This window comes from Bos grunniens, chromosome 10 (assembly GCF_055505025.1).
Source record: "Bos grunniens cultivar Pamir isolate PY7600 chromosome 10, Bosgru_T2T1.0, whole genome shotgun sequence".
NCBI classification, from domain to species: Eukaryota; Metazoa; Chordata; class Mammalia; order Artiodactyla; family Bovidae; genus Bos; species Bos grunniens.
Window position 1 is genome coordinate 63,388,919 of NC_141174.1, and position 20,479 is coordinate 63,409,397.

At 38.4% G+C, this 20,479-nt stretch overlaps 1 protein-coding gene and 1 pseudogene across 2 annotated transcripts in view; both read left to right on the forward strand.

Moving 5' to 3' along the window:
* The window catches only part of MDGA2 (MAM domain containing glycosylphosphatidylinositol anchor 2), a 919,864-nt gene that overhangs the window by 753,958 nt on the left and 145,427 nt on the right, over positions 1 to 20,479 (forward strand). The gene's annotated exons all lie outside the window — the stretch shown is intronic.
* Positions 8,550 to 15,376, forward strand: LOC147364672 (14-3-3 protein epsilon pseudogene; annotated as a pseudogene).

Sequence of the window (20,479 nt, forward strand, 5' to 3'; positions counted from 1 at the left end):
GCACAGTGGTAAACAGTCTGCCTGCCAATGTAGGAGATGCAAGTTCAATTCCTAGGTCAGGAAGATCCCCTGGAGTGGCACCCACTTCAGTATTCTTGCCTAGAGAATCCCATGGACAGAGGAGCTTGGCAGTCTACAGTTCATGGAGTCACAAAGAGTCGGACATGACTGAGTGACTGAGCACACAGGAGAAAGCTTCAGTTGTGATGAATGCTGAAAACAAAAGATGTTCTAGTTAAATCAGTGATTATAATCATAAATCTTGAACACTAGTGTAACAAGTTTAATGTCCTTTGCAATTTTATCATGCTACTTCACAAAAATATCTCTTAAACATATCCACATGCATGTATGTTAACTAAATAACTACAAGGATTTTTTTTTTTTGGAATGTCTCACTTTTTTGTTAATAAGACACTGCTCATACATTTTAAAAAATTATGTAGCTGTTAACAAACTTTCCCCAAGCATATTACATATAACTACTTAATTACAGCATCTTGCACAAAGTTGACCATTAACCATTTAAACAACAAGAAAAATGTAAACAAGGCAATGAGAAGGAAACAGGAACAAAGAATAGGAAATAGATTTTTTCTACCTATTTTGGGTATCAGTTGCAAATAAAATTATAATATTTAAGGTGTAACATGATGATTTGATATATGTATACATTGTGAAAATATTCTTCCAAGAAGAATCAATGCATCCATTATATCATATATTTACCTTCTGTGTGTGTGTGTGTGAAAACATTTAAGTTATTCCGTATTAGGAAATTTCAGTTCTACAGTACAGTGTCATTTACTGTCATCACAATGTTATATATTAGATTCTCAGATCTTATTCATTTTATACTTGAAAATTGGTACCCTTTTACCAACTTATTTCTTCCAGCCCCCAAGCCCTGGCAACCACTTTTTGCTCTATTTTTATGAGTTTGACCTTTTAAATTATAGATATAAGCACAGTTATAGATATATTCCATTTATAAGTGATATCATGCAATATGAGTCTTTCTCTGCCTGACCTATTTCCCTTAGCCTTCAAGGTCCTCATGTTGTTGCAAGTGGCAATATTTCCTTTTCGTCTCATGACTGAATAAAATAGTTCATATATTTTGAATATTAACTTCTTATCAGATACGTGGTTTGCAAATACTTTCTCCCATTTCACGGATTGCCTTTTCAGTTTGTTAGTGGTTTTTTTTTTTTCTATTTGTTTGGCTTTTTAAAAGTTGTTTGTTTTCTGCTGTGCAGAAGCTTTTTAGTTTGATGTAATTCCACTCATTTGTTTTTGATTTTGGTGTCTTTGCTTTTGGATTCAAATCTAAAAACACATTGCCAAGATCAATGTCAAGGAGTTTACCCAAGTTTTGTTCTAGGAGTTTTATGGTTTCAGGACTTATGTTTAAGTTCTTAATCCATTTTGAGTAGATTTTTTTACTATCAAGTAAGTTTTCAGGACACAAAATCAATATAGAAAAATAGTTAAGTTTCTATACACTAACAATGAACTGTCAAGAAAAGAAATTAAGAAAATAATCCAATTTACAGCATTGAAAAGAATGAAATACTTGAATATAAGTTTATGCAAGGAATTGAAAGATCTATACACTGAAAACTATGAGACACTGATGAAATAAATCAAAGAAGATACAAATAAATGAAAAGATATTAATTGCTCATGCATTTGAATAATAAATGTTATTTGAATAATAAATGTTGTTAAAATATCTGTATTGCACAAAACAATCTATAAATTAATGCAATCATGATCAAAATTTCAGTGCTGTTTTTACAGAAATAGGAACAACAATCCTAAAATTTTATCCAACCAAAAAGACTCCAAATATCCAAAGCATCTTGAGAAAGAAAAACCAAAATGGTGTCATTATACTTCCTATATTTAGACTATATTGCAAAGCTATATTAATCAAAACAATACAATATTGGCATAAAAGCAGACACCAAACCAAGCATGTCTACTTGCTGGACATGTGGCAAAGCCATCCTATGGATTCCTGGTAAAGGAAAGTACAATGTTTATTGCAGAGTACCAATCAAGGAGAATGGGTAGCCAGGGCTCAAGAGACCTGAAATCCCCAATATCTTTTAAAAACAGGTTTTGAAAGACAATGTGAGGGAGAAGGTTGCTGGGTGCCTGAAAAGCTCATGCACATTTCTCTGATTGGTTGATGGAGAGGTAACATGAAGGTATTTCAGGAATCTCAAGTATCAGTTATCTGGCTCCAGCCACTTTGGGGTCTACTTACTGGTTGTCATCATGCAGTTAACTTCTTTTACCTGGTGGAGTGTTTAGTATGTGAAAAACGGGTCAAAGATACAGCTCAGAATATTATCTGTAGCCCTTGAGGAGGAACTAAAGGTCTTTGATTTTGTTTTGTGGTTAAACTGTTGTTATTTGATCTTGCTTGACTATTTTGTTTCTGAATTTTCTTTTAAAAATTAATTTTTCTGATTTAAAATATGACTTATTTGATTAAATTTGATCTTTGGAACTTGGGGAAGGCCTAGGAGGCTAAAGCTTTTTTTTTTTATTTTTCTTTTTTATGAACAAGAGGCAAAGGACTCTGTTTCAGCAGGTCCAGTGGAACAGAATTTTGTTGTTCAGTCGCTCAGTCGTGTCTGACTCTTTGCAACCCCATGAACTGCAGCACACCATGCTTCCCTGTCCTTTACCATCTCCCAGAGCTTGCTCAAACTCATCTCCACTGAGTCAGTGATGCCATCCAACCATCTCATCTTCTGTCACCACCTTCTCACTCTTGGCTTCAATCTTTCTCAGAATTAGGGTCTTTTCCAATGAGTCAGTTCTTCACATCAGATGGCTAAAGTATTGGAGTTTCAACTTCAGCATCAGTCCTTCCAATGAATATTTAGGCATGATTTCCTTTAGGATTGACTGGTTTGATCTCACTGTTGTCCAAGGGGTACTTTCAAGAATCTTCTCCAGCACCATTTGGACAATGGAGCAGAATAGAGAGCCCAGAAATAAACACAAGGTAATATGGTCAGCTAATCTTTGATAAGGGCACCAAGGATATGCAATGGAGAAAGGATAGTCTTTTCAATAATAGTATTGGGAAAACTGGAGAACCACATGCGAAACAGTGAAGCTGGACCCTTATCAGTTTAGTTCAGTCACTCAGTCATGTCTGACTTTTAGTGACCCCATGGACTGCAGCACAGGAAGCACAGGCTTCCCTGTGTATCACCAGCTCCTAGAGTTTGCTGAGACTCATGTCCACCAAGTTGGTGATGCCATTCAACAACATCTTATAACATAAACAAAAATAAAAATAGAAATGTATTTCTCTTCTGGTTTAGAAGACCTTTATTATTATCATGAATAATGATGTTTCTAGATCTATTTATACATATATCAAAAATCTAGTTGTGTGAGTTAGAAGGAAAACATTTTGAGTTCCATTTAGATTTTCTCTATGGCTATACTTCCTATGTGGACAGATGCTAAGTCCATTTTATTCATAATTAATATCCTAGAAAAATCCAAATAATTGTTTTATTACAAATATCCTTTAATTATTTAGAGTTGTTTTTATTTGTCACTTTCTTTTATACTTAGGAACATTATAGCTAAATAATAAATAGTATCTATAATCATACAAAGCAAAACTTCCATAAAAGGCTTGAGCACTGAGTATACTATCATTTTTGTTATGAGAAAGAAATTGCACCAGTTCTACACATTATGCATCATGTGCCTCATGTGAACAATACAAATGTACCAATATTTTCAGGCACATAACAATAATTCTACACTGTAACTCCAAAATTTTATCCTGCTGAGAAAACTACTTAAAATATGAAGTAATGATTATTAGCAATCTCAAAGTGTTTATGAAAAGACTTGAATAATACTTTTGTAAAGTGTATCACCAGATCTTTGGGGTTGGTTTCCTACTAATTATTTACAAATGTTATAGACTATTTTATTTTTAAACTACATTTTCCAATATTGCCAGCTTCTATGTTCAGTTCAGTTTAGTTCAGTCGGTCAGTCGTGTTCAACTCTTTGTGACCCCATGAATCACAGCACGCCAGGCCTCCCTGTCCATCACAAACTACCAGAGTTCACCCAAACTCATGTCCATCGTGTCGGTGATGCCATCCAGCCATCTCATCCTCTGTTGTCCCCTTCTCCTCCTGCCCCCAGTCCCTCCCAGCATCAGGGTCTTTTCCAATGAGTCAGCTCTTCACATGAGGTGGCCAAAGTATTGGAGATTCAGCTTTAGAATGAGTCCTTCCAACGAAAACCCAGGACTGGTATCCTTTAGGATGGACTGGTTGGATCTCCTTGAAGCACAGGGGACTCTCAAGAGTTCTCCAACACCACAGTTCAAAAGCATCAATTCTTCAGTGCTCAGTTTTCTTCACAGTCCAACTCTCACATCCATACATGACCACTGGAAAAATCATAGCCTTGACTAGATGGATCTTTGTTGGCAAAGTAATGTCTCTGCTTTTTAATATGCTGTCTAGGTTGGTCATAACTTTCCTTCTAAGGAGTAAGCGTCTTTTAATTTCATGGCTGCAATCACCATCTGCAGTGATTTTGGAGCCCCAAACAATAAAGTCTGACACTGTTTCCACTGTTTCTCCATCTATTTCCCATGAAGTGATGGGACCAGATGCCATGATCTTTATTTTCTGAATGTTGAGCTTTAAGCCAACTTTTTCACTCTCTTCTTTCACGTTCATCAAGAGGCTTTTGAGTTCCTCTTCACTTTCTGCCATAAAGGTGGTGTCATCTGCATATCTGAGGTTATTGATATTTCTCCCGGCAATCTTAATTCCAGTTTGTGCTTCTTCCAGCCTAGTGTTTCTCATGATGTACTCTGCATAAAAGTTAAATAAGTAGGGTGACAATATACAGCCTTGACATATTCCTTTTCCTATTTGGAACCAGTCTGTTGTTCCATGTCCAGTTCTAACCGTTGCTTCCTGATCTGCATACAGGTTTCTCAAGAGGCAGGTCAGGTGGTCTGGTATTCCCATCTCTTTCAGAATTTTCCAGTTTATTGTGATCCACACAGTCAAAGGCTTTGGCCTAGTCAATAGAGCAGAAATAGATGTTTTTCTGGAACTCTCTTGCTTTTTCGATGATCCAGCAGATGTTGGCAATTTGATCTCTGGTTCCTCTGCCTTTTCTAAACCAGCTTGAACATCTGGAAGTTCACCGTTCACGTATTGTTGAAGCCTGGCTTGGAGAATTTTGAGCATTACTTTACTAGCGTGTGAGATGAGTGCAATTGTGCGGTAGTTTGAGCATTCTTTGGCATTGCCTTTCTTTATGATTGGAATGAAAACTGACCTTTTCCAGTCCTGTGGCCACTGCTGAGTTTTCCAAATTTGCTGGCATATTGAGTGCAGCACTTTCACAGTACTTTCATCTTTCAGGATTTGAAATAGCTCAACTGGAATTCCATCACCTCCACTAGCTTTGTTCATAGTGATGCTTTCTAAGGCCCACTTGACTTCACATTCCAGGATGTCTGGCTCTAGGTCAGTGATCACACCATCGTGATTATCGGGTCGTGAAGATCTTTTTTGTACAGTTCTTCTGTGTATTCTTGCCATCTCTTCTTAATATCTTCTGCTTCTGTTAGGTCCATACCATTTCTGTCCTTTATCAAGCCCAACTTTGCATGAAGTGTCTCCTTGGTATCTCTAATTTTCTTAAAGAGATCTCTAGTCTTTCCCATTCTGTTGTTTTCCTCTATTTCTTTGCATTGATCACTGAGGAAGGCTTTCTTATCTCTTCTTGCTATTCTTTGGAACTCTGCATTCAGATGCTTAAATCTTTCCTTTTCGCTTCTCTTCTTTTCCCAGCTATTTGTAAGGCCTCCCCAGACAGCCATTTTGCTTTTTTGCATTTCTTTCCCATGAAAAAGAAATGGAAAAGCTTCTATGTTAGACTAACATTATGTTAGAGACTAATTTACAGTTTGCTTTTGGCACTCTTTCCTCAGTCTGCTGTGTTGGAAAGAACATGGACTTTGAAGTCATGTTGTTTTGGGTCTGAAGTCTGTCACCTGGGCTGTGTGGGATGCTTGAGAATATAGCATCTCAGATTTAGTTTCTTTATGTGTAAAATGAAGATAATAATACACATTTTACAAGGTTCCTGTAAGGATTGAATGAGGTAATAAGTATGTGAAAAGTGCTGTCACAGTCATATAGAGTAGATTAATGGATAAGTGTTAGCCGCTTCAATCTCTATCTTTTCTAGATACATTAGCCAGATCCTACAAACTTCTCAGTCATCTTTTTCCAAGTCCATTCTTTATATTTCCCTATTGAATAAATTAGGCTTGTTTAAGACTTGACTAGCAATTCTATTCTTTCTGTCACCACGTAAGAGGTGCGTTTTCTAACACCTGTTCTCTGACTCTCTGACATCATCTAGGTATCTAAAAATCAATTCACTTCTGACACTAACTGCCTAGCATTAGTGTAGAGCCTACAAGCTAAAGGGGTCAGTGCCACAAAACTGCTTCCACTTTAGACACCAGTCACAATTCCCAGTTGTCATTATAACAAACCAACTATAAATTTGGGAGTTCCCATGACTTGGCAGTTCCTCCCGTTTGATAATTTTGATAATTCGCTAAAAGGACTCACAGAACTTGAGAAAACACTTTTTCTTAAGCTTCCCAGTTTATTATAAAGGATACAGCTCAGAAAAGCTATGGAAGAAAAGCTATGACCAAAAAGCAGAGACATTACTTTGCCAACAAAGGTCCGTCTAGTCAAATTTATGGTTTGTCCAATAGTCATGTATGAATGTGAGAGTTGGGCTATAAGGAAAGCTTAGCACTGAAGAACTGATGCTTTTGAACTTTGGTGTTTGAGAAGACTCTTGAGTTCCCTTGGACAGCAAGTAGATCAAGCCAGTGAATCCTAAAGGAAATCATGCCAGAATATTCATTGGAAGGACTGATGTTAAAGCTGAAACTCCAATACTTTGGCCCCCTATGGAAAGAACTGACTCATTGGAAAAGACTCTGATGCTGGGAAAGATTGAAGGTGGGAGGAGAGGGGATGACAGAGAATAAGATGGTTGGATGGCATCACCGATGTGATGAACATGAGTTTGAGTAAGCTCCGGGAATTGGTGGTGGACAGGGAAGCCTGGCGTGCTGCAGCCCATGGGGTTGCAGAGAGTCAGACACAACAGGGACTGAACAACAACAATGATGTTAAGGAAACTGAACTTCAAAAAGATGAATGAAAGTAACCTGTTTATGTCCATTGAGAGACACTAAACATTTGAACCTAGGCTAATTTACCTTTAAGACAGCCATTTCGATCTGACCGTGTGATACATTGAAGCTTTATGTTACTAAACAGATATATGTTCAAAATACCCATATTTTATTTTTATCAACCATGCCCAAACTTATAAGATTCTTAGATAATGTTGGGTGAGAGATGATATAAGATATATTAAAAAATGAATAAAAATGACTCCTACTAACATGGAATTTATAGTATCAGTGTAAAGATAATATTGTGATATAGGTAAGTATACCCAATTTAATATAATCAATGTGCAAATTCTTAGAAGGCAATAACTAATTGCTGTACATTGATGGGATATATAGCTATATAAAATTGTTGTTCTTCATGCCTGGAACCAACCTCCTAAAAGTTTTAGAATTTCCTGAGTGAAAGGATCACCCTTTATTACTAATAACAAGCTCTTTCCAACCATCCTGAATTCACACTAGTCAGGTGAATCTTGGCTGATCACTAGCTATCTTCAGGATGTGAGCTGGTCTCCAGAAAGGCCACGGCATTGTTGGAAAATTGGAACTTTTAGTCACACTCCTTGACTTTCAGGGAGAAAAGACAGATAAGAGATCCAAAACAGTGTTCAAACACCAATGCAATTAATTTAATCATTTTTTGGTTGCTAATCAATAATTTTTGTCACTAGATATAAAACTAGGTGGGGTTTCTCAGGTAGCACTAGTGGTGAAGAACCTGCCTGCCAGTGCAGGAGGTATAAGAGATATGGGTTTGATCCCTGGGTCAGGAAGATCCCCTGGGTCTTGGGTAACCCACTACAGTATTCTTGCCTGGGGAATTTCAAGGACACAGGAGCCTAGCAGGCTACAGTCCACAGGTCAGAAAAGAGTTGGACATGACTGAAGTGACTGAGCACACAAATATAATACTAGGTACTTGATGGATTCAGTGGGGTGATGCAATGACTGGGAATTTGTAAGTTTCTTTATAATAAAGCTAACACGGGGGAAAATACAATGGATGATAACACTGTATTATTCACAGGAGGAGAGATGCTTCACTTACTGTTGACCAAGGGTAGACTTTCTCAAGGTAAAAAATCTAAAACATGAGACTTAGAAATAGTAAAAGAAAGAGTAAAAGGAAAAAATAAGGAAAAGAACAAATTAGCAAGAAAGAACATCAGAGGTTTGTTGTCCAGAAGGGTTTGTCATACAGAAGCAGGAAGAAAACCTATAATTTTGAAGCACAATGTTCAAGGTGAGAGTAGATGGGTATATGGCCAGACCCAGAAATTGTAGGACCTGGTAGGCCTGGTTAACAAGCAGGGTTGAGTCCATAAAATGTTCTAAGAAGGCAAATAAAGGAGGTGATTTCTTTTTTAAAAGAATGTCTGGCCAATCTCAGAAGGTAGAAAGAAGGTCAAAAGAAGAAGCGTGTTGGCCTGGTTGAAGACTGTTGCAGGACATTTGTGGTGGCTCAGATAGTGAAGAATCCACCTGCCAGTGCAAGAGGCCAGGATTTGACCTCTGGGTTGGGAAGGTCCACTGGAGAAAGGAATGGCTACCTACTCCAGTGTTCTTGGCATGGACAGACAAGCCTGGTGGGCTATAGTTCATGGAGTCACAAATAGTTGGACATGATCAAGCAATTAACACACACATGTGAAAGGTAACAGTGGTGGTAGTAAAGACTGAGAGAAATGTACAAACTCCTAATGTATTTTGAAGGTAGAATCAATGTAAGTAACCATCTTTTATAATCACAGACAACATTTTTGAACAAATAGCTGTCATTAATGACCTCTACTATTTAACCATCCTCACACATGCCAAAACCCTGTAAACCAGACTATAAATACTTCACAGAAAGTGCTTTCACTATAATCATTATTATATTGAATTTGCCAAAAACAGTACATATTTTCAGTATTAATTCCTGACTTGCTAGGATTTGGCACATTTGACTACTTCCTGCTCTTAGAAACATAGGACTACTCTAATGTTTGTAACACAACTCTCTGGATCCACATATATCTATGCTGCTGCTGCTAAGTCTATTCAGTCGTGTCTGACTCTGTGCGACCCCATAGACGGCAGCCCACCAGGCTCCCCCGTCCCTGGGATTCTTCAGGCAAGAACACTGGAGTGGGTTGCCATTTCCTTCTCCAATGCATGAAAGTGAAAAATGAAAGTGAAGTTGCTCAGTCGTATCCGACTTTTAGCGACCCCATTGACTGCAGCCTACCAGGCTCCTCCATCCATGGGATTTTCCAGGCAAGAGTACTGGAGTGGGGTGCCATTGCCTTCTCCAATATCTATGCTAGTTTATGTTTATTTTCTTTTAGGAACTTATTTTCCTCAAACTCTGTGGTTATATTCAAGAGTAAATTCAAATTTGACATTCTCTATGCCTTTACTATGGGATTCCCAGGTGGTACAGTGGTAAAGAATCAACCTGCCTATATAGGAGACACATGAGACACAGGTTCGATCCCTGGGTCAGGAAGATCCTCTGGAGTAAGAAATGCGTCCCACTGCAGTATTCTTGTGTTATATATAAAACTTATTGGAGTATTCAAACTCGAATGTACAGAGGAGTTTGGCAGGCTACAGTCCATGGAGTCACAGAGTTGGACATGACTAAGAAACTGAATACACACAGACACATAATGCCTTTGTTTATACTTACCTTGAGATATCTTAACAACACTATATCCTGCAGTCACTGCTCCATTCTGAAGTTTAGATCCATGGGCTTCCCAGTTGGCTCAGTGGATAAAGAATCTGCCTACCAATGTGGGAGGTGCAAGAGACGTGGGTTTGATCCCTGAGTCAGGAAGATCCCCTGGAGGAGGAAATAACCACCCATTCCAGTATCGTTAACTCAAATATCCCATGGGCACATGAGCCTGGTGGGCTTCACAAGACTGCATGACTGAGCATGCACACACATTCCTCTTGGCAATATGAGGCATGCATTTCTGAGCATAAAATAGCCAAAATACTCCACAAACCCATTCAATGCTAACAACTGAAAATGCTAGGAAATATTCTTAAAATATTATGAAAGCATTAAAGTGATAAAATATTATGAAAGCATTAAAGTGGTTGTTAAAAATGCCATGCCAAGTTTATATGAATATAGTACAGTGAGACTACTTTTGTCCTGGGGGCATTTTGCTGATACGGGCAAATTTGAACTTCAGTTTTGATGGCATCTTGGGGCAAAAGGAGTAGAATTCCAAACCCAGGTGTTTCCTGGGAAAGTGTCTACCAATAGAAGTTGGAACTCAAAGGACTGTTCCAGAGAATAGCAAGGAGAGATAAGAAAACCTACTTACATGAACAATGCAAAGATACCGAGGAAAACATTAGAATAGGAAAGACTAGAGATCTCTTCAAGAAAACTGGAGATATCAAGGGAATATTGAAGCAAGGATGGGCGCAATAAAGTACAGGAACAGTGAGGACCTAACAGAAGCAGAAGCTATTAAGAAGAGGTGGCAAGAATGCACAGAAGAACTATACGAAAAAGTCTTAATGACCAGGATAACCACTATAGTGTGGTCACTCACCTAGAGTCAAGACATCCTGGAGTGTGAAGTTAAGTGGGTCTTAGGAAGCATTACTGCGAACAAAGCTAGTGGAGGTGATGTAATTGCAGCTGAGTTGTTTCAGATCCTAAAAGATGATGTTGTTAAAGTGCTACACTCAATATGCCAGCAAATTTGGAAAACTCAACAGTGGCCACAGGACTGGAAAAGATCAACTTTCATTCCAGTCCCAGAGAAGGGACACACCAAAGAATGCTCAAACTACCCTACAATTGTGCTCATTTCACATGTAGCAGAATAATGCTCAAAATCCTTCAATCTAGGTTTCAGCAGTATGTGAACCGAGAACTTCCAGATGTACAAGCTGGATATCAAAGAGAAGAACCAGAGATCAAATTGCCAATATTTGCTGGATCATAAGAAAGCAAGGGAGTTCCGGAAGAACATCTGCTTCATTGATTGAAGTAAAACCTTTGCGTGGATCACAACCAACTGTGGAAAATTCTTAAAGAGATGGGAATACCAGACCACTTTACGTATCTCCTGAGAAATGTGTTTCCAGGTCAAGAAGCAACAGTTAGAACTTAACATGGAACAACAGACTGGTTCAAAATTGAGAAAGGAGTATGACAAGGTTATATATTGTCACCCTGCTTATTTAACTTATATGCAGAGTATACCATGTGAAGTTCCATGCTGGATGAATCACAAACTGGAATCAAGATTATTGGGAGAAAGATCAACAACCTCAGACATGCAGAAGATACCACTCTAATGCAGAAAGTGAAGAGGAACTAAAGAGCCTCTTGATGAGGATGAAAGAATGAAAAAGATGTCTTCAAATTCAACATTAAAAAAGTAAGGTTATGGCATCTGGTTCCATCACTACATGGAAAATAAAAGAGGAAAAAATGGAAGCAGTGACAGATTTTATTTTCTTGGGCTCCAAAATCACTGCAGATGATGACAGAAGCCATGAAATGGCTTTTAAGACACTTGCACCTTGAAAGGAAAGCTATGACAAACATAGATGGTGTATTAAAAAGAAGAGACATCACTTTGCTGACAAAGGTTCACACTGTCAAAACTGTGGTTTTTCCAGTAGTCATGTATGGATGTGAGAGTTGGACCAGTAAGGATGAGGGCCAAAAATTTGATGCTTTGAAATCGTGGTGCCAGAGAAGACTTCTGAGAATTGCTTGTATAGTAAGGAAGTCAAATCAGTCAACCCAAAGGAAATCAACCCTAAATATTCATTCAAACAAATGATACTGAAGCTGATGCTCCAATACTTTAGCCACTTAATGGGAAGAGCTGACTCATTGGAAAAGACCCTGATGCTGGAAAAGATTGAAGGCAAAAGGAGAAGGGAGTGGCAGAGGATGAGATAGTCAGATAGCAACTCCAAATCAATGGACATGAATTTGAGCAAACTCTGGGGGATAGTGGAAGACAGAGGAGCCTGACATGTTGCAGTCCATATGGTCACAAAGAGTGTCACACAACTTAGTCACTGAACAACAATGAGATATTGATGCTAAGAGCTGCCTGTGGACATGGATCTCTAGAGGATGAAGCCATCCTCTTTGGCATGAAATATTCTCATAAATAATTTTAAAGGACAACGAGTAGCACAGAGTTAAAATTAACAAAGAATACACAGAAACCAGGTGCCCTGAGAGAAAGTTAAGAGAAAATCTGTCTCAACACTGTAATTAGAAATATCAGACAGTTTAAAACAATTACTTTGTTTAAAGAAATAAAAGGCAAGTCTTACTACCTTTGCAGGTAATGAAAATTGGTATAAAAGTATACCGAAGAACTACACATAACATCTATAAATGAAAATTGATAATTAGTTATTAATAACTAATAACTGATGTAATAACATGATGGATGAGTTTAGCCAATTAAGCAGAGCTGAAAAAAAATCAGTGAATGAATTAGCTCAGAGAATTTATTCATAATGCAATGCAGAAACCTCAAATGGAATATTTGGAATAGAGATTGAGAGACATGGAAGACAGAATAAAAATGATCTTCAAGTGAGAGTAAAAAGAAAAACATACAGGGGTTATTTGAAGAGCTTATGATGAGAATTTTCCAAAAGTTTCCTAGATGAAAGGCATCAAACATAAATCAAGAGACTTAAGAAGCCCAATATATCCAAACTAAACATAGAAAGGAGCCTAAACCTAGAAACATTTTACTGAAGCTGTAGAACCTCAAAAACAAAAAAGATTTTGAAAGTAGCTGGAGGAAGAAAAAGACATTCATTTCACTTCATTTCATTCATTTCAAAGTGTGAGACATTGAGCTTACTTCTCTACAGCAATAATGGCCTTCTGAAGACAGTGGAATTATATCCTGATGTGCTGAAAAAAAAAAAAAATAACTGCCAACATGTAATCCTATATACAAGGAAAATGTCTTTTAAGAATGAAATTAAAAATAAATTTTTAGAAAATAAAGATCAGAAAGTTCACTAAAGATAATTCTATATGATATACTGTAGGCGAAAGGAAAGTGATCATAGATTTGGAAGGTCTATAATGAAAGAAGGAATTAAGTGCAAATAAGGCTTCCCTGATAGCTCAGTTGGTAAAGAATCAGCCTGTAGTGCAGGAGACCCCAGTTGGATTCCTGGGCCGGGAATATCCCCTGGAGAACGGATGGGCTACCCACTCAAGTATTCCTGGGCTTCCCTTGTGGCTCAGCTGGTAAAGAATCCACCTGCATTTAGGAGACCTAGGTTCGATCCTTGGGTTGGGAAGATCCCCTGGAGAAGGGAAAGGCTACCCACTGCAATATTCTGGCCTGGAGAATTCCACGGACTGTATAGTCCATGGGATCGCAAAGAGTTGGACAGACTGAGCGACTTTCACTTAACTTATCTTACTGTAAGCTAGCGTATATATGGGTAATTTAAAAAATAGTACAGGTTTAAGGTTATGATAATATTCAATAGTTGTAAAATAAAAACTCAGTAACATATGTCAGAATCGGATTTAAAGGAGCACCATGTTCTAAGATTCTTATTTTAAGAGGATGGCAAAGATATTAATTGATATTTTTAGATAACTTAAATATGTATGTTGCATGCTTTAAGACAATCAACAAAATAATAGAAACTGTTAAAGTCCCAATGAATATCTGGAAAAGGGTTACAATAGTGATATAGTCCATTAATATGAAAAAGACAAAGAAAGGAAACACAAAAAGAGAAATTATGAAATGAAAAGGAACACTTATACCCAAATATGTCAATATACTAAATGAATAAAGTGAAGTGTTCTGGGTAAAATAAAAATATTATCAGACTTTTTTGGAAAAAAAAAATAGAATATAACTGTGTGCTGTTTAAAAGAAGTGCTTGATTTTTGCTTCCTGGATGTCAAGTGAGAGACTGAAAGTCCCAGACGCTGTCGTCCTACACTTCTGTCCATCACGCAAAGCCTGCCTGACTCACTGCTGTTATGGGTGATGGGAGGATCTGGTGTACCAGGCGGAGCTGGCCCAGCCAGCGGAGCGATAGGACGAAACGGTGGAATCCATGAAGAAAAAAGCAGGATTGGATGTGGACTTGACAGTTGAATAAAGAAATCTCTCATCTGTTGCATGTGAAAATGCTACTGAAGCTAAAAGAGTTTCCTGGAAAACAATCAGCAGCACTGAACAGAAAGAAGAAAACGAGGGAGGTGAAGGCAAACTCAAAATGATTAGGGAATATTGGCAAATGTTTGGGGCTAAACTAATCTGTTGTGACATTCTGGATGTACTGAACAAACCCCTCATTCCAGCAGCTAACACTGGCAAGTCCAAGATTTCCTATTATAAAATGAAAGGGGACTACCACAGGTATCTGGCTGAATTTGCCTCTGGAAATGAGAAGAAGGAGGCTACGGAGAACAACTTAGTGGCTTTAAAGCTCCTAGTGATATTGCAGTAACAGAACTTCCAGCGACACATCCCATTTGCTTAGGTCTTGCTCTCAATTTCTCTGTATTCTACTATGAAATTCTTAATTCCCTCAAACCATGCCTGCAGGTTGGCAAAAGCAGCTTTTGATGACGCAGTTGCAGAACTGGATATGTTGAGTGAATAAAACTATAAAAATTACATTTACCATGCAATTATTATTAAATACGGAGAAGCTGATGGCACCCCACTCCAGTACTCTTGCCTGGAAAATCCCATGGACGGAGGAGCCTGGAAGGCTGCAGTCCATGGGGTTGCAAAGTCGGACACAACTGAGTGACTTCACTTTCACTTTTCACTTTCATGCATTGGAGAAGGAAATGGCAACCCACTCCAGTGTTCTTGCCTGGAGGATCCCAGGGACGGGGGAGCCTGGTGGGCTGCCATCTATGGGGTCGCACAGAGTCAGACACGACTGAAGCGACTTAGCAGTAGCAGTAGCAGTATTATATAATAATCTGGCACTGTGGACTTCAGACATCAGGGTGATGGTGAAGAGCAGAATAAAGAAGTACTGCAGGATGTGTAAGATGAAAATCTGTGAGACATAAAAGGCAACAAGAGAAATCACCTCTGAACACTCCACACTCCCCATCCCACCCTTCTAGGAAATCCACCAATGGTCACTGAGAACCACCAAATCTGACTTTTTACCTTCAGTCTCAGAATTTAGGCTCCTGCCTTATTTGGTTTGATGTTGTTTTTAAACGATTTTCATAAGTTCTTACAGGCAAGAGTGAATTTCTGTGGATTTCACTGGTCCCAAGCATTAGGTTCTTTAAAACACTAACAAGACTGCATAAGGGCCTTTTCAGCATTACTGGAAAGTTACATTTGAAAACCATTAGACTTTCAGGTGATGCAAGCATGTACTGCTGCTACTGCTAAGTCACTTCAGTCGTGTCCAACTCTATGCGACCCCATAGATGGCAGCCCACCAGGCTTCCCCGTCCCTGGGGTTCTCCAGGCAAGAACACTGGAGTGGGTTGCCATTTCCTTCTCCAATGCATGAAAGTGAAAAGTGAAAGTGAAGTCACTCAGTCGTGTCCGACCCTCAGCGACCCCATGGACTGCAGCCTTCCAGGCTCCTCCATCCATGGGATTTTCCAGGCAAGAGTACTGGAGTGGGGTGCCATTGCCTTCTCCAGAGACAGGTAAATCACACTGAAGAGATGTGTGTGTGGTATCATTTTCCCTTTTTCTGATTATTTAAGTAGAACTTTATGCCAGTGTTTAAAATTAATTGGATGTTAGCTGGAGGTGATTAAAGGTTGTTTGGGGGATTGTTGTAATGGTTTTGCTATAAAAAAGGGTTTCAAACGCTGCTGAAATATTGCTAAAAAGTATGGTTTTAGTAACAAGTCAACAATCCATGGCTGCTCATCCTTGCCTAATTTTACTCTCCCTTTGAAGCAAGTTATCATTAAAGGTAGTATGAAAAAGCCTGCATCCATGTTCAGTTCTTTCTTTCTTCTCCTACCCTCTTAATCCAGCACTACCCCTCCTCCTTCGCTAACTCAAACTCTTGTTCAATATATGTAACTTGTAGGGAATTTGTACTACTAGATATATGTCTGACTGGAGCCACAACTACAGAATTTGTATTGTTCTTACTGATACACAGCATGGATTAACATTAAATTTAAAACAAACCTGAATTTAAATGCCAAACATTATCGCAACTACAACCTTTATCCTTCTAAGATAAAATCTCTACTCTAAACATACAATAAATAAATATAAAAATATAAGAGGTCCTTGTAAAATATAAGGTTACTGAAAGTGCGAAATAGTTTTAAGGGACCAGATCTGATAGACAGAGTGCCTGATGAACTATGGATAGGAAGTTCATGAGATTCTACAGGAGACAGAAATCAAGACCATCCTCAGGGAAAAAAAATGCAAAAAAAACCAAAATGGCTGTCTGAGGAGGCCTTACAAGTAGCTGTAAAAAGAAGAGGAGCCAAAAGCAATGGAGAAAAGGAAAGATATACCCATTTGAATACAGAGTTCCAAAGAAAAGCAAGGAGACATAAGAAAGGCTTCCTCAGTGATCAGTGCAAAGAAATAGAGGAAAACAATAGAATAGGAAAGACTAGAGATCTCTTTAAGAAAATTAGAGATACAAAAGGAATATTTCACGCAAAAATGAGCTTGATAAAGGACAGAAATGGGTATGGACCTAACAGAAGCAGAAGATATTAAGAAGAGGTGGCAAGAATACACACAAGAAGTATAAAAATAGATCTTCACCACCCAGATAATCATGATGGTGCAATCACTCACCTAGAGCCAGACATCCTGGAATGTGAAGTCAGTTGGGCACTCGGAAGCATCATTATGAACAAAGCTACTGGAGTTGACGGAATTCCAGTTCAGCCATTTCAAATCCTGAAAGATGATGCTGTGAAAGTGCTGCTCTCAATATGCCAGCAACTTTGGAAAACTCAGCAGTGGCCACAGTACTGGAAAAGGTCAGTTTTCATTCCAACCCCAAAGAAAGGCAATGCCAAGGAATGCTCAAACTACTGCACAATTGCACTCATCTCACATGCTAGTAAAGTAATGCTCCAAATTTTCCAAGCCAGGCTTCAACAATATGTGAACCGTGAACTTCCAGATGTTCAAGCTGGTTTTAGAAAAGGCAGAGGAAACAGAGATCAAATTGCTAACATCTTCTGGATCATCAAAAAAGCAAGAGAGTTCCAGAATAATATCTATCTGCTTTATGGACGATGCCAAAAGACTTTGACTGTGTGGATCACAATAAGCTGTGGAAAATTCTGCAAGAGATGGGCATACCAGACCACCTGACCTGCCTCTTGAGAAACCTGTATGCAGGTCAGGAAGCAACAGTTAGAACTGGACGTGGAACAACAGACTGGTTCCAAATAGGAAAAGGAGTATGTCAAGGCTGTATATGTCACCTTGCTTATTTAACTTATATTCAGAGTACATCATGAGAAACACTGGGCTGGATGAAGCACAAGCTGGAATCAAGATTGCTGGGAAAAATATCAGTAACCTCAGATATGCAGATGACATCACCCTTATGGCAGAAAGTGAAGAAGAACTAAAGAGCCTCTTTTTTTTTTTTTTTTTTTCATATTTCAGTTCAATTTTTTATATATATGTTTTGAGTAGAAATGGTTTCTCGTGGACTTTTATTTTATTTTATTTTTTTTTTGAGTTTTTTTTTTTTCTCTAATTTTATTTTAATTTTAAACTTTACATAATTGTATTAGTTTTGCCAAATATCAAAATGAATCCGCCACAGGTATACATGTGTTCCCCATCCCGAACCCTCCTCCCTCCTCCCTCCTCCCTCCCCATACCATCCCTCTGGGCCGTCCCAGTGCACCAGCCCCAAGCATCCAGCATCATGCATCGAACCTGGACTGACAACTCATTTCCTACATGATATTTTATATGTTTCATTGCCTTTCTCCCAAATCTTCCCACCCTCTCCCTCTCCCACAGAGTCCATAAGACTGTTCTATACATCAGTGTCTCTTTTGCTGTCTCGTACACCGGGTTATTGTTACCATCTTTCTAAATTCCATATATATGCGTTAGTATACTGTATTTATGTTTTTCCTTCTGGCTTACTTCACTCTGTATAATAGGCTCCAGTTTCATCCACCTCATTAGAACTGACTCAAATGTATTCTTTTTAATGGCTGAGTAATACTCCATTGTGTATATGTACCACCGCTTTCTTATCCATTCATCTGCTGAGGGACATCTAGGTTGCTTCCATGTCTTGGCTATTATAAACAGTGCTGCGATGAACATTGGGGTACACGTGTCTCTTTCCCTTCTGGTTTCCTCATTGTGTATGCCCAGCAGTGGGGTTGCTGGATCATAAGGCAGTTCTATTTCCATTTTTTTAAGGAATCTCCACACTGTTCTCCATAGTGGCTGTACTAGTTTGCATTCCCACCAACAGTGTAAGAGGGTTCCCTTTTCTCCACACCCTCTCCAGCATTTATTATTTGTAGACTTTTGGATCGCAGCCATTCTGACTGGTGTGAAATGGTACCTCATGGTGGTTTTGATTTGCATTTCTCTGACAATGAGTGATGTTGAGCATCTTTTCATGTGTTTGTTAGCCATCTGTATGTCTTTTTTGGAGAAATGTCTATTTAGTTCTTTGGCCCATTTTTTGATTGGGTCGTTTATTTTTCTGGAGTTGAGCTGTAGGAGTTGCTTGTATATTTTTGAGATTAGTTGTTTGTCGGTTGCTTCATTTGCTATTATTTTCTCCCATTCTGAAGGCTGTCTTTTCACCTTGCTAATAGTTTCCTTTGATGTGCAGAAGCTTTTAAGTTTAATTAGGTCCCATTTGTTTATTTTTGCTTTTATTTCCAATATTCTGGGAGGTGGGTCATAGAGGATCCTGCTGTGATGTATGTCGGAGAGTGTTTTGCCTATGTTCTCCTCTAGGAGTTTTATAGTTTCTGGTCTTACGTTTAGATCTTTAATCCATTTTGAGTTTATTTTTGTGTATGGTGTTAGAAAGTGGTCCAGTTTCATTCTTTTACAAGTGGTTGACCAGATTTCCCAGCACCACTTGTTAAAGAGATTGTCTTTAATCCATTGTATATTCTTGCCTCCTTTGTCGAAGATAAGGTGTCCATATGTGCGTGGATTTATCTCTGGGCTTTCTATTTTATTCCATTGATCAATATTTCTGTCTTTGTGCCAGTACCATACTGTCTTGATAACTGTGGCTTTGTAGTAGAGCCTGAAGTCAGGTAGGTTGATTCCTCCAGTTCCATTCTTCTTTCTCAAGATAGCTTTGGCTATTCGAGGTTTTTTGTATTTCCATACAAACTGTGAAATTATTTGTTCTAGCTCTGTGAAGAATACTGTTGGTAGCTTGATAGGGATTGCGTTGAATCTATAAATTGCTTTGGGTAGTATACTCATTTTCACTATATTGATTCTTCCAATCCATGAACATGGTATATTTCTCCATCTATTAGTGTCCTCTTTGATTTCTTTCACCAGTGTTTTATAGTTTTCTATATATAGGTCTTTAGTTTCTTTAGGTAGATATATTCCTAAGTATTTTATTCTTCCCGTTGCAATGGTGAATGGAATTGTTTCCTTAATTTCTCTTTCTGTTTTCTCATTATTAGTGTATAGGAATGCAAGGGATTTCTGTGTGTTGATTTTGATGAAAGTGAAAGAGGAGAGTGAAAGAGGTGGCTTAAAGCTCAACATTCAGAAACTAAGATAATGGCATCCAGTTCCATCACTTCATGGGAAATAGATGGGGAAACAGTGGAAACAGTGTCAGACTTTATTTTGGGGGGCTCCAAAATCACTGCAGATGGTGACCGCAGCCATAAAATTAAAAGACGCTTACTCCTTGGAAGGAAAGTTATGACCAACTTAGACAGCATATTAAAAAGCAGAGGCATTACTTTGCCAACAAAGGTCCATCTAGTCAAGGCTATGGTTTTTCCAGTGGTCATGTATGGATGTGAGAGTTGGACTATAAATAAAGCTGAGCGCCAAAGAATTGATGCTTCTGAACTGTGGTGTTGGAGAAGACTCTTGAGAGTCCCTTGGACTGCAAGGAGATTCAACCAGTCCATCCTGAAGGTGATCAGTCCCAAGTGTTCATAGGAAAGACTGA